The 15,000-nt window shown below is 36.1% G+C and overlaps 1 long non-coding RNA gene and 14 other non-coding genes across 15 annotated transcripts in view; 7 read left to right on the top strand and 8 right to left on the bottom strand.

Annotated features, from left to right (window-relative positions):
- Positions 1-15,000, bottom strand: part of LOC137646861 (uncharacterized) — a 483,899-nt gene that overhangs the window by 255,675 nt on the left and 213,224 nt on the right. The window lies entirely within an intron of this gene.
- Positions 1,459-1,531, top strand: TRNAK-CUU (transfer RNA lysine (anticodon CUU)). Its single transcript has one exon. It is a non-coding gene; the product is annotated as a tRNA-Lys (tRNA).
- TRNAK-CUU (transfer RNA lysine (anticodon CUU)) lies at positions 4,890-4,962 on the top strand. Its single transcript has one exon. It is a non-coding gene; the product is annotated as a tRNA-Lys (tRNA).
- TRNAA-AGC (transfer RNA alanine (anticodon AGC)) lies at positions 5,432-5,504 on the bottom strand. The gene has a single exon. It is a non-coding gene; the product is annotated as a tRNA-Ala (tRNA).
- Positions 6,253-6,325, top strand: TRNAK-CUU (transfer RNA lysine (anticodon CUU)). The gene has a single exon. It is a non-coding gene; the product is annotated as a tRNA-Lys (tRNA).
- TRNAA-AGC (transfer RNA alanine (anticodon AGC)) lies at positions 6,779-6,851 on the bottom strand. Its single transcript has one exon. It is a non-coding gene; the product is annotated as a tRNA-Ala (tRNA).
- Positions 6,925-6,997, bottom strand: TRNAA-AGC (transfer RNA alanine (anticodon AGC)). The gene has a single exon. It is a non-coding gene; the product is annotated as a tRNA-Ala (tRNA).
- TRNAA-AGC (transfer RNA alanine (anticodon AGC)) lies at positions 7,071-7,143 on the bottom strand. Its single transcript has one exon. It is a non-coding gene; the product is annotated as a tRNA-Ala (tRNA).
- Positions 7,217-7,289, bottom strand: TRNAA-AGC (transfer RNA alanine (anticodon AGC)). The gene has a single exon. It is a non-coding gene; the product is annotated as a tRNA-Ala (tRNA).
- On the top strand, positions 8,000-8,072 carry TRNAK-CUU (transfer RNA lysine (anticodon CUU)). The gene has a single exon. It is a non-coding gene; the product is annotated as a tRNA-Lys (tRNA).
- On the top strand, positions 10,989-11,061 carry TRNAK-CUU (transfer RNA lysine (anticodon CUU)). The gene has a single exon. It is a non-coding gene; the product is annotated as a tRNA-Lys (tRNA).
- TRNAK-CUU (transfer RNA lysine (anticodon CUU)) lies at positions 11,709-11,781 on the top strand. The gene has a single exon. It is a non-coding gene; the product is annotated as a tRNA-Lys (tRNA).
- Positions 12,281-12,353, bottom strand: TRNAA-AGC (transfer RNA alanine (anticodon AGC)). The gene has a single exon. It is a non-coding gene; the product is annotated as a tRNA-Ala (tRNA).
- Positions 13,084-13,156, bottom strand: TRNAA-AGC (transfer RNA alanine (anticodon AGC)). The gene has a single exon. It is a non-coding gene; the product is annotated as a tRNA-Ala (tRNA).
- Positions 13,361-13,433, top strand: TRNAK-CUU (transfer RNA lysine (anticodon CUU)). Its single transcript has one exon. It is a non-coding gene; the product is annotated as a tRNA-Lys (tRNA).

The raw sequence follows: 15,000 nt of genomic DNA, 5'->3' as shown, positions 1-15,000 counted from the left end.
TCGCAATGGCTATCATGAAGCACCGACCAGGAAGGTCACATTCTTCTCCATAGGAACCATCCCACTTTCAATGGATCTCGAATTATGGGGAACCTTCCTCATTGAGGACTTCACGTTAGGACTGCTAAGATATTTCAACTGCCAGGGCTTCAGGCATCAAAGCTGACTACAAGAGCCCCACAGCATGTGGCGTCTACAGACGTAGATACCCAAATCAATACATGCACTGACGCACATAAGGAAGAAAAGGGGACCCTTCCTAATGTGGTAACGTCCCTGACTGATGAACGCCAGACTGGGGTTCGAGTTCCGCTCAAACTCGTTAGTTTCTTTGGTAGCTGCAACCTCACCATCCTTGTGAGCTAATAATGGGGGGTTTGAGGGAACCTAAAGGTCTATCTGCTAAGTAATCAACAGCAATTGCCTGGCCCTCCTTGGTACTACCTTGGGTGGAGAGGGGGCTTGGTCACTGATCATATGTATATATGGTCAGTCTCTAGGACATTGTCCTGCTCTATAGAGCAATGTCACTGTCCCTTGCCTCTGCCATTCACGAGCGGCCTTTACACCTTTAAATTATGCCATTTCCATCACGTCAGGACCAGGTGTCCAGAGTGCCTGAAAAGGAGTAAGGCAATGAAGACCGTCCAACCAACTACATCAACCGAAGCCCCGTAGCCGCCCAAGCCGTAAAAGTATTCCACGTCCAAGACCTCACCACCAACCATACACCCATTCCTGATCCAGTCACCCCTTCCCTACCAGAACCCACAACTTCCCAAATTCCTTCTCCTGCCCCACCAATCCTCAATCCTTCTCCTTCAACATCCAGCCTACTCATCAAAAAGAATCCTTGCTCCTGGAAAGACTTATCCTCATAGTCCACCGCCTTGTAACCAGAATCTGTTCTCTGTTACAGCTGTAATACCTTCATCCTTTCAGTCTCTCCTTTCCCCGCTGGTTTCACGACCCCTAGAGCATGGATAAGTTTTTATGCTTAAAACTACTAATTTTCTCTCCGACTCAAAATTCTTCCCTCATCCCCCAGTCTCATCTACTCACTGGGACTTCCTGTAATAAAACTTCCTCTACCATTAAAAATCTTGCCTTTAGTTCTATGAGAAGCATAGAATTTGAGTCCTTGCAAATCATGATCTTTGGGTTGAACATCTGTGTCTGCTTTGCCAAGTCCTCACTAGATTGTTTCCTGAGCAAAAGGATCCATACTATAAAAAACTGAGAAGAGTTTGATATCTTGCAATCACGTTCTCTGTGTCTCTATGCCCTTGTATTCACCTAAATTTGCTGAGGTTAACCTTGAGGCTATAAACTTAAGTCTAAGAGTAAAAACTCAGGGGAATCTGGTGTGTGTGAATGAGTAATGTAAACAACACGTATGTGCACTGTTTTGGCAACACTGCTTCCTTGGTCTAAATAGGGTAACAAAGCTTCACCCAAGCCCGGCTAGCTCAGTCGGTAGAGCACGAGACTCTTAATCTCGGGGTCGTGGGTTCGAGCCCCACGTTGGGCGAAAATTTTGGCCAAGATGCCATAAGATTTTAAAATGACAGACATATTTATTATTCCTAATAAAAAAAAAAACTGGTCTAGATTCCACATTGGCCTATAATACTGTAGTTAGATTTTCGAATTCCGTGCTTTTTGAACTACATATTTTTCATTATTTCCTTCCTTCAATTAATTTAATGACCATTTTAGCTCATATTTAATATTGGTGACAGTGAACAAAATTAAATATTCAGAGTTTTCTAATATTCCTATTTTTTATTCACTTACAACAACTGCAATAAGGAAAGTGACTTTAAAATGCCCTCAAAATATATAGTAAAAAGACAAAAACAAAACACTATGTCTATGTATCTCTATTACGTGTATTGAATCGGTAACTTTTCAACAATTTCGTGTTGTATAACACTCTCTAGAATTAACTAATATCCATAAATCACCACCTGGAGATGGGGGGCATCGATCCCCCTACCTCTCACATGCTAAGCGAGCGCTCTACCTTCTGAGCTACATCCCCTGATCCTGCAACAATGTAAAACCTATTTCCTTATGACTGATGGTTTTGGTAATGATGCTCATTAAAAGATATACGACACCAGAGGACTTTACATAAAATACAATATAGTACCACAATTAAAATTACGTAAATCAAACTAATCAATAATTACTCTTATGCATGGGGGGAAATTAATGAACATGAGTAACGAATAATGACTGTGACAAAAAAAGAGAAAATGAAAAAAACAATCCTCTAAGGTTATCATTGAAAGTTAAAATGGTGTTCAAGTCAAAACAGTTATGTCAATATCATACATTGTGGCAATAATGTTGGATATGTTTTTTTTTTTTTTTATAAAAAAAAAAAATACCCGTTTCTAAACCAGTGATGAAAGTATTGTATCCGATTAAAGGAAAATACACACAAACATTTGCATATAGCATGTACAATGATACATATATAAACATAAACACCTTCTTTTATAAAAAGGAACATGGAAAATAGACATGGAAAGGCCTAAATGGAGTAACAAAAAATGAAATAGATTTTATTCTTAGTGAAAAGGTGAATTTATTAAAAGTGTTACACTGTTACATCAAAGAACAGAGAGAAGTAAATTTTTTTTAGATCTAAGAAAGTTAAGTGGAAAATTAATTCTAAGAAAGAAAATAAACACTCCTGTAATAAAAGAAAAATTTAACAAGTTTAGTTCAGTTATTCCCAGCTACATGATGAAATGGAAGTTAGTAAAGAAGAAACGAACAATAATTTAATCAAATTTGTATTGGAACCAGCAAAAGAGTTAGGTGGAAAAGTTCCTACAAGAGATAACGGAAAACTGTCGGAAAAGACCAAAAACCTAATACAAAAAATTTCATATAGAGGTAAAATCCAAGAGATAAAATGGAATTAGAGAAATATCCAAAACAATGAAGAAACTAAAACCAAAGATATTCGTAAATAAAATGAGACGAAAATTGGGGAAACACTAGAGAAAGAAAGCATCAAATTGATGAAAACAAAACTTAGAACAGGACGCCAACAGATGTTTGGTTTAAGGATGAAAATGAAAATATTATCCACAATAGAGATGGAGTGATAAAACTTGCAAAGCAGCAGGAGAATATGACCTAACAATTTATTTAATAATAGATGGAGGAGATTTCTTAGTAGAAAAACTGGCTGAACTTTACACAAAATGTATGCAAGACTGTTCTTTACCTACAACTTGGAAAAACTTCATCATTATACTAATTCACAAAAAGGGAGACACGAAAGACATGAAAAATTACCGCTTAATAAGTTTACTCTCCATAATACATAAAATATTTACAAATATCAAATTAGGCAGAATAGAAAGATGGCTAGACTTTAATCTGACAAGAGAACAGGCAAGCTCTAGAAGTGGGTATTCAATATCTAATCATATCCATGTAATTAACCACCTAATAGAAAAATCAACAGAGTATGGCAAACCACTATGTATGACATTTATAGACTAAGAGAAACCTTTTGATTCTGTCAAAACCTCAGCAGTAATGAAAGCCCTTCAAAAACATGGAATAGACGATTCTTATGTTAGAACACTTGAAAATATCTATACAGAAAGTACAGCAATCCTAAGACTACATAAAGATAGTGAGAAAATTACGATTGAGAAAGGAGTTAGACAGGGAGACCCCATCTATCTTCAATTATTCACAGCATGCATGCCTACAAGAAGTTTTTTGAAATTTGATTGGGAAAATGTAGAAATTAATATTAATGGGAATACCTTAGTAACCTAAGATTTGCAGATGACATAGTTGTGTTTATTGAATCATGGGAGAAATTTAAAAAAAGATGATAGAAGATTTGAATAGAGCAAGAAGAAATTTAGGACTGAAAATGAATAGGAGTAGCACTAAGATAATTTACAATGAAAATACAGAGGCAAATAAAAGTTATGGACAAACCTCTAGAGATTGTTAATGAATCTACGTATGTACTTAGGACAGAAAATAAAGTTTCCCCTGGACACGAGAACAAAATTAAAAGAAGGATAAGCACAGGATGGGGAGCTTTTGGAAAACAAAATGAGTTTATAAAAAATAAAAGGCCACTTTCTCTAAAAATAAAAGTATTTAATCAGATGGTCCTACCAATTTTAACTTATGTATCAGAACCTTGGAGCCTTACTAAAGCCGTAGAAGATAAGCTAGTTACAGAACAGAGCTATGGAAAGAATAGTGATGGGAATAACAATAAAAGACAGAAAAAGAGCTACATGGATACGAGAACAAAAGTAAGTAGAGGATATTCCAATAACTTGTAAGAAAAATAAATGGAAGTGGGCAGGACATACAATGAGAATGATGATAATAAATGGACATTTAAAAAACAGAATGGGTCCCTCGCGATTGATGAATAAGCAGGAAAAGGAAGAGAAGACGATGGAATGACGAACTAAGAAAATTTGCGGGTGTGGACTGCCACAGAAAGGCCACAAACAGGCGCAACAAGGATGTACTTTTCTGAGGCCTTTGTTCTGCAGTGGACTAGTAACGGCTGATGATGATGATGGTGATATAAACAAGTGCATGTACCTATGTAAATATTAATGTATTTTTCCAAAATATAAAGAGCGTATATTTTACTAATTATTAGCAAAACGATATAGCCTCGCAGATCAGCTACAGCATATTCATTATCATCAAACTTCCTCTACCTAATGAAATCTTTGCGTGAAGTCTATCACATCCTTAGTTGCCTCTTTTAACATTCACATAGTGTGGATTATAATAAAAAAGAGAACACCTCATGAAGATCATGTTTTGGCAACACTGCTTGCTTGCTCTAAATAGGGTAACGACACTGCATCTAAGCCCGGCTAGCTCAGTCGGTAGAGCACGAGACTCTTAATCTCGGGGTCGTGGGTTCGAGCCCCACGTTGGGCGAATATTTTCACCAACATGCCATAAAATTCTAAAATGAGTGAGACAGTTTATTATTCCCAAGAGAAAAAGCTGACCAAGATTTCACATTGGGATACAATACTAATAATTTGAATATTCCAAGTTTGTGCATTTCAACTTTCCCTTGTCCCCTTCCTTCAATTATTTAAGGACCATTTTAGCTCTTTTTCTATATTGATCACAGTGAATAGTAAGATCACAGTGAATAATAAAATTGAATATTCTGAATTTTCTAATGGCCTATTCCTTATTCACTTACAACAACTGTAATAAGGGGCGGCTTTAAAATGTCCACAAAATATATAGGGTGATGACAAAAAAACTGATGTACCTTCGTTAGGTGTACTGATTCATAATGAGCTTCAATTTCAAATACCTACCCAGTAATTCTCCAGCAATTTCGTATTGTATAACAGACTTCAGAATAAATCAGTATTAAAAAACTAGTACTTGGAGATGGGGGGCATCGATCCCCCTACCTCTCACATGCTAAGCGAGCGCTCTACCATCTGAGCTACATCCCCTGATGCTTCAACAGGTAAAACCTGTTTGCTTTTAACTGATAGTTTTGGTAGTGATGCTCCCTATAAGGTTTACGACACCAGAGGACTTCATATAAAATGCAATAGAATAGCACAATTAAAACTGCATTAATCACACAAATCAATCAATCATTCTTATACATTATTGGAGGTTAATGAACAAGACTAAAGAATAAACGGATGAACTAAAAGAAAAATTGAATTTATTCATCATTGAAAGTCACAATGGTGTGCTAGTCAAAACAGTTATCACAATACCAATAGTATGGAAATAATGTTGAATATATTTCTTTTTATTTGAAACACTATCCGTTTATAAAAGAAAGTGAGGAAAATAGCATAAAAGATTACAGGATAAAACACACAACCACTTGCACATATTATACATACATACATACATACATACATGAATATTTGCGTGTGTGCCTATGTAAATACTAACGGGTTTTTCCAAAGAATGGTGTGCATTTATTTAGCTAATTACAAGTAAAATAAGATAAGCCTCAGAGATTACTTACATCATATTCATTAGCATCCTACTTCCTCTACCTACTAAAACCTTTGTGTCTTCCATCATCTGTTACCTCTTTCAAAATTCACATGTATTATAGTATTGTTTATATAAATGAAAGGAATTACATCACTAGTAATGTAAACAACATGTTTGTGAAGACTCTGTATTGGCAACATTGCTTCTTTGCTCTGCACAGGGTAATACCACTGCCCCCAAGCCCGGCTAGCTCAGTCGGTAGAGCACGAGACTCTTAATCTCGGGGTCGTGGGTTCGAGCCCCACGTTGGGCGAATATTTTTCTAAGCTGACATAATAAACAAGACAGTTTTACAATTCCAAAGAGAAAAAGATGTCGATGATTTCAAACTGGCATATTATTCCAATAATTCAAATTTTCGAATTTTGTGCCTTCTATCAGTACAATATTTCAATCACACATTTTCTCTTATTCACCGTCTTTATTTATTTAATGACAATTTTAGTTATTGCATTACAATAATGAATAATACAATGAAAAATTCTGAATTATCCAATGTTCCTATTCCTTACTCAAATACGGCAATAAGGAGGGCGATTTTAAAATGTCCTCAAATTATAGAGGATAAAAACAAAACTAAAGTGTACCTTCGTTAGATGCATTGATTCATAATGGCTTCAACCTAAAATGACTACACAGTAGCTCTCCAACAATTTTGTGTTGTATAACAGTCTTTAGAATTAATTAATATTCATAAATTAGTACCTGGAGATGGGGGGCATCGATCCCCCTACCTCTCACATGCTAAGCGAGCGCTCTACCATCTGAGCTACATCCCCTGATATTAACTCCAACAGACCTCTCAGTTTATAACACAGTCTAGAATTAATCAGTATTAAAATATTGACTACCTGGAGATGGGGGGCATCGATCCCCCTACCTCTCACATGCTAAGCGAGCGCTCTACCATCTGAGCTACATCCCCTGATATTAACTCCAACAGACCTCTCAGTTTATAACACAGTCTAGAATTAATCAGTATTAAAATATTGACTACCTGGAGATGGGGGGCATCGATCCCCCTACCTCTCACATGCTAAGCGAGCGCTCTACCATCTGAGCTACATCCCCTGATATTAACTCCAACAGACCTCTCAGTTTATAACACAGTCTAGAATTAATCAGTATTAAAATATTGACTACCTGGAGATGGGGGGCATCGATCCCCCTACCTCTCACATGCTAAGCGAGCGCTCTACCATCTGAGCTACATCCCCTGATACTTCAATCATGTAAAACCTATTTGCTTATGACTGATGGTTTTCGTAATGATCCTTTCTTAAGATATACGACACCAAAGGACTTTACATGAAATACAATATAGCAGCACAACCAAAATTACGTAAATCAAAGCAATCAATCATTATTCTTAAGCATGTGGGTTATTAAAGACCAGGAGTAACAAATAAATGAAAGAACATGAAAAAAAAAGTGAAAAACAATCCTCCAAGTTCATCAATGGTATGCAAGTTAAAACAGACACTTGAATAGAATATATTTCTTTTTATTTAAATAAAGTATCCCATTATAAAGGAAAGTGGGTAAAATGTGGTATCAAATTACAGATAACACACAAAAACACTTGCATATAATATATAGATACATATATAAACATGTGTGTATGTGCCTATGTCAACATTAATTGATTTTTCCAAAATATATTGTGTATTTATTTGGATTATTATTAGTAAAATGGGATAGCTTCAGAGATCAGCAACATCACGTCCATTATCATAGTACTTCCTCTACCTACTGAAACCTTTGTGTGAAGTCTTATCACATCCTGTTACCTCTTTCAACATTCACATACTGTGGATTATAAGTAAAAAAGGGAATGCCTCAGGAGTAATGTAAATAACACCTTTGAGAAGACTGTTTTGGCAACACTGCTTGCTTGCTCTGCATGGGGTAGCAATATTGCACCCAAGCCCGGCTAGCTCAGTCGGTAGAGCACGAGACTCTTAATCTCGGGGTCGTGGGTTCGAGCCCCACGTTGGGCGAATATTTTATCAAAGATGCCATTAGATTTTAAAATGAGGGAGACAGATTTATTTTTTCTGGAAGGAAGCCTGATACAGGAAACGACCAGCTCCTGCCCAAGTAAAAGCTCCCATCCCCTGGGGGTGGGCCCTCCTATGCTACAGTTACTACTATTGGAGCCTCACAATCCAAACATAAAGGCATAGCAAGATCAATCCTCGAGGGTGACTTAATAATCACCCAAAAGGATTAAAAGAGAACCAGCCTTCTTGGAAGGGAATCTTCCTTGACTAATATTACTGGATCTTGCAAAAAAGTTGAAGAAAACTGTGGTCTGCAATTATCCAGTCAAATGCCTCTAGTTTTCGTAACAAACTGCAGTAACATTTCCTATACAGTGTGTCATTGGAACTATCCCCCCTTCACTGGACCTCAGATTATGGAGTACATTCCCCCATTGAAGACTTCACACTGGTACCGCTAAGATGTTTCAACTGCCTGGATATCACAAAGCTGACTGCAAGAGCCCCACAGTGTGTGGCATCTGCAGCCATAGATACACAACTCAATACCTGCATTAATGCACATAAGTAAGGGAAGGAGACCCTTCCTAAAACTTCCAACTATGACCTTTCCCATCACGCCAGGAACAAAAGGTGTCCAGAGCATCTGAAAAGGATTGGGGCAATGAAGACCGTCTAACCAACTATATCAACTGAAGCACCGCTGCAGCAACCTAAGCCGCAAAGGGTTCCACGTCCAAGACATCACCACCAACCATCCAACGTTTCTGATCCAGAACCAATAGCTTCATAAGTTCCTTCTCCTGCCCCACCAATCAAGAATCCTTCTCCCTCCCCATCCACCTCAACCCTTACTCATCAAAAAGAATCATTGCATCGGGAAAGACTTATTCAAAAAGTACTGGGCTTGTATCAAGAATCCGTTCTCTGTTACAGATACCCTCACCCACTCAGTCTCTCCTTTCCCCACTAGTTTCACTACCCCAAGTGCAGGGATAAGTTCTCTCCCACTCATATTCCTTCCCTTTCTCCCAGTCTCTTCTGCTTACTGGTACTTGTTTGCTATAAAACTTTCTCTACCACTAAAAATCTTCCCTTTGTTTCCATTAGAAGCCTAGTTTTTGAGTTCTTGCAAGTCATGCTCTTTGGGTTGAACAATTGCGCCTGCTTTGCCAAGTCCTTAGTAGGTTGCTTTTTTAGAAAAAATTATTCCATACTATAAGTAAGAAAAGTGTGACATCTTGCAGTCATGCTCTCTGCGCTGAATGATTGCAAAAGAGCACACTCTGTGTACCCTTTGTATTGGCATAAACTAACAGTTTACCCTTGGGGGTTATAATGGTAAATCTAAGAGTAAAAAGCTCTGGGAAATCTGGGTGTGTGTATGTATGAGTGATGTAAATAACACATATGTGAAGGCTTATTTTAGTAACACTGTTTGCTGGCTCTAAATAGGGTAATAACACTGCATTCAAGCCCGGCTAGGTCAGTCGGTAGAGCACGAGACTCATAATCGAGGGGTCGTGGGTTTGAGCCCCACGTTGGGCGAATATTTTGGTTAAGTTGCCATAAGATTTAAGAAAAAAAAAATTATAAAATTTACTTTTCATAAAAGACAAAGGTGTTCAAGATTTCACACAGGCATATAATACTAATAATTCAAATTCATACTTCCTGCTAGTAAGACTTTCAATTACATATTTTCCATTATTCCCTTCTTTTAATTTTTTAATGACCAAAAAATTACAAAGAATAAGGAAAATAAATATTTTAAATTTTCTAATGTTCCAATTTATTATTCACAACAATTGCTATAAGGAGGGTCTTTAAAATGTCTTCAAAATATTTAAGACAAACCCCAAAAAATGGACTATGTAACACCATTAGGTGCATTGATTTATAATGGGCTACAGTTCAAAATAACTACACGGTAACTCTCCAACGATTTTTTGGTGTATAAAACTGATTAAATTGATTAGTATTAATAAATATGCTACCTGGAGATGGGGGGCATCGATCCCCGTACCTCTCACATGCTAAGCGAGCGCTCTACCATCTGAGCTACATCCCCTAAAACTTCAATAATGTACACCTATTTCCTATTGACCAATGGTTTTGGTAATGATGCTCAATAAAATATATAGTACTCCAGAGGACTTTACATGAAATGCAATACAGTAACACATTTAAAAGTGCATAAATCACACTAATCAATTATTACTCTTATGAATGATTGGAGGTTAATGAACAAGAACAAAAAATAAGTGGATAAACATAACAGAGAGAGTAAAAATAGGAAAACCTTCCTCCAAAATTTATCATTGAAAGTCACAATGGTTTGGAAGTTGCCTTCCTCCAAAATTTATCATTGAAAGTCACAATGGTTTGGAAGTTGCCTTCCTCCAAAATTTATCATTGAAAGTCACAATGGTGTGGAAGTTGAAGCAGACATCTCAATACCATATACTGTGGACAAAATGTTGGATATATCTATTTTCATTTAAAAAAAAAAAAATATCCGTTTGTAAACGAAAGTAAGGGAAGTAGGGTAAAAAAGTATAACATAACACACACAAACACTCGCATATAAAATACAGAGATATACATAAATATGTATGTCTAAATTATAATTTTTTAAAATACATTGTGTCCATTTATTTCGCTAATTTTTAGTAAAATGGGATAGCATCAGATATCAGATATATCATATTCATCATCGTAATTCCTCCACCTACTGAAAACTTTGTGGAAAGTCTATTTCATCATCTGTTACCTGTTTCAACATTCACATGGTATGATTATAAAGAGCAAAGGGAATACATCATAAATAATATAAATAACACGTATGTGAAGAATTAGTTCTGGCAACACTGCTTCTTTGCTCTGCATAAGGTAACAAAACTCTGCACCCAAGCCCGGCTAGCTCAGTCGGTAGAGCACGAGACTCTTAATCTCGGGGTCGTGGGTTCGAGCCCCACGTTGGGCGAATATTTTAGATAAGTTACCATAACATTTAAAAAATGAGTGAGAAAGATTTGCTATTCATAACAGAAAAATGTGTCCAAGATTTCACACTGGAATATAATCCTAATAATTCCAATTTCAGGGCTTATGCTAGTAAAAATTCCAATTACACATTTTCCATAATTCTCTTCCTTTAATTATTTAATGACGAAATATGACAAAAAAAATTAAATATTCTAAATTTTCTAATATCCCAATTTCTTATTTACTTACAACAACTGTAATAAGGAGGGTGACTTTAAAATGTTTTCAAAATATATAAGACAAACCATTAGATTACCGATTTATAATGGGCTTCAGTTCAAAATAACTACAGTTACTCCAACAATTTTGTGCTGTACTGTATAAAACTCTCTAGAATTAATTAGTATACAAAAATTAGTACCTGGAGATGGGGGGCATCGATCCCCCTACCTGTCAATGCTAAGCAAGCGCTCTCCCATCTGAGTTACATCCCTTGATGTCAACAATGTAAAACCTACTCAAACCTCTGTGTAAAGTTTATTACATCATCTGTTGCCTCTTTCAACATTCAAATAGTATGTGAAAACTTTGTTGTGGCAACACTGCTTGCTTGCTCTAAATAGGGTAACAAAACTCTACATCTAAGCCCGGCTAGCTCAGTCGGTAGAGCACGAGACTCTTAATCTCGGGGTCGTGGGTTCGAGCCCCACGTTGGGCGAATATTTTAGGTAGGTTACCATAACATTTAAAAAATAAGTGCAAAAGATTTACTATTCATAAAAAAAAGAGTGAGAAAGATTAAATGTTCATAAAAGAAAAATGTGTCCAAGATTTCACACTGGAATATATATAATACTAATAATTGAAATTTCATGCTTTCTTCTGTTAAAAATTTCAATTACACATTTTCCGTTATTCTCTTCCTTTAATTATTTAATGACCCCTCCCCCCCACACAAAAAATAAAAAAATAAAAAATAAAAAAAAATCTAAATTTTCTAATGTTCCAATTTCTTATTCTCTTACAACTGCAATGAGGGGGGTGACTTTATATTGTCATCAAAATATAAAAGAAAAGAAAGACTATGTACCACCATTAAGTGTATTGATTTACAATGGGATTCAGTTTAAAATAACTACTGTACACAGTAACTCCAATAATTTTGTGCTGTACTGTATAACACTCTCTAGAATCAATTAGTATACAAAATTACTACATGGAGATGGGGGGCATCGATCCCCCTACCTCTCACATGCTAAGCGAGCGCTCTACCATCTGAGCTACATCCCCTGATTTTAACAATGTAAAATCTACTCAAACCTTTGGGTAAATTCTATTACATCATCTGCTACCTCTTTCAACTTTTACATGGTATTGATTATAAAAAGAGAATGCAGCATAAGTAATGTAAATAACAGGTATGTGAAGACTTTGTTCTGGCTACACTACTTCTTTCCTCTGCATAGGGTAACAAAGCTCTACATTCAAGCCCGGCTAGCTCAGTCGGTAGTGCACGAGACTTAAATGTCCGGGTCGTGCGTTCCAGCCCCAGACTGAACGAATATTTTGGCTAAGTTGTCATAAGTAAAATGAGGGAAATATATTCAATATCCACAAAAGAAAAAGGTGTCCAAGACTTCGTCACTGACATATAATACAAATAGTTTCCATTTTACAATTTCATGCTTTCTGCCAGTAAAAAAATTCAATCACACATTTTCCCTCATTCCATTCCTTTGATTATTTACCGACAATTTTAGCTCTCTTTTCATGTGGGTGACAATAAATAATAAAACTTAATATCCAAAATTTGCTAACGTTCCGATTTCTTATTCACTTACAATAACTGCAATAAGGGGGGTGACTTTAAAATGTCTTAAAAGAAAAAAAAAAATTATGTACCAACCTTAGGTGGATTGATTTGTAATGGGGTTCAGTTGAAAATAACTACACGGTAAGTCTCCAACAACTTAGTGGTGTATAACACTCTAGAATTAATTGGTATTAAAAAATGACTACCTGGAGATGGGGGGCATCGATCCCCCTACCTCTCACATGCTAAGCGAGCGCTCTACCATCTGAGCTACATCCCCTAATTTCAACAATGTGAAACCTACTCAAACCTTTGTGTAAATTCTATTACATCATCTGTTGACTCTTTCAACATTCACATAATATCGATTATAAATATAAAAGGGAATACACCATAAGTAATGTAAATAACACGTATGTAAAAACTTTGTTCTGGCAACACTGCTTTTTTTGCTCTGCATTGGGTAACAAAAGACTGCACCCAAGCCCGGCTAGCTCAGTCGGTAGAGCACGAGACTCTTAATCTCGGGGTCGTGGGTTCGAGCCCCACGTTGGGCGAATATTTTGGCTAAGTTGCCATAAGACTTTGAAATGAGCGAGACTGTTTTATAATTCCAAAAAGAAAAAATGTGTCCAAGATTTCACATTAGCATATTATGCTAATTATTTAAATTTCCAATAATCTAAATCTTAAAATTTCATGATTTTCTGCAGTAAAAAAAATGAATTAAAAATTTTCCCATTTTACTTTCAATTAATTCGTCTATTTTACCTCCTTTTAATGTGGGTGCCAAAAAAAAAAAAAAAAAAAAATTCTGTATTTTCGGAAGTTCCTATTTCTTTTTCACATACAATAATTGCAAAGTGGAAAGTGACTTTAAAATGTCTTTAAAATATATAAGATAAACCACTAAAAAGGACTATGTACCACTATTAGGTGTATTAATTTTTAATGGGCTTCAGTTCAGAATAGCTACACGGTAACTCTCCTATTCTGTCTGTACTTGATTGTTGAAGTCATTTACATAGCTCACCCAACCCGAAAAGACTTCGTATCGTCCTAACTATAATAAAAAAAACGACAGTTTACATAATTCGAATATATATGTGAAACGAGTCTATGCCATGAATGTCTAAAAGGGAATGCTGTAAGTCAACCAAAAAACAAACGACCATGTCCTCAAATTACTGATAAACATTTCCTCCAGTCAATAGCCTCATCAGTTGACTTAGAATTGCTCCTGAATGGCTTGGAAAGACTAATGAATTTACATTCTAGTTGGAATGAGAACCTCTCCAACCTTCAATTGCACTACCTCTAACTCCTACACCACCCACTACCAATCATCATAGAATGATTCCCACACCACCCACTACCAATCATCATAGAATGATTCCCACACCACCCACTACCAATCATCATAGAATGATTCCCACACCACCCACTACCAATCATCATAGAATGATTACGCTGTGCAAGGGCATTCCACGTCCTTCATTGTTATAAAGAATGAAAATTCCTTTTCCATAAAAAATTATTGCATGGATGCAATTTGCAAAAGACAGAACACTTCAAGGGACATTTTCAATTAGGTTTCAGTTCCTGCCCAAGGTGGAATGATGAAGCTTTAATCAAACGCCATTCACTTCATTTCATAACTCTTAAATGATGACCGGTGCATGCAGGGCTAGATAGAAAAAAAAGAAAACTTTAATTTATCTTCTTTTCTATATCAAAATTTGTCTTTATACGAAAAAAATTATAAAGTCAGACAACCAACTAGCCATGGCCTGCTCGTAATTAAAAGAAAACGGTAAAAAATATCTATGTAAAAAATTTACTTTCATTGTTCTCCAATATATTGCATAATCATTTTAAAAATCAGGGCAGCATGGTACATTTAGAGGTATAACTTATTCATATAGTTTATGTCAGGTTGTTTCACTAAACTGACAGATCAATCTCACGCCAGGAACAATTCTTCAGAAGGACCTTCGAGCTTAAAGAGCTTTATCGGGTTTATTGAAAGCCAGGACAGGAGAAGGGAAATGACTTGTCTGGAGTTAGTACTTTCATCTAGTTTTTGACATCATCGGACTCACGAGAGTAAATATACAAGGATGT

The sequence above is a fragment of the Palaemon carinicauda genome, chromosome 9 (assembly GCF_036898095.1).
Source record: "Palaemon carinicauda isolate YSFRI2023 chromosome 9, ASM3689809v2, whole genome shotgun sequence".
NCBI lineage: Eukaryota > Metazoa > Arthropoda > Malacostraca > Decapoda > Palaemonidae > Palaemon > Palaemon carinicauda.
The sequence above is the reverse complement of the archived record's forward strand: the minus strand, read 5'-3'. Positions and strand labels throughout refer to the sequence as shown.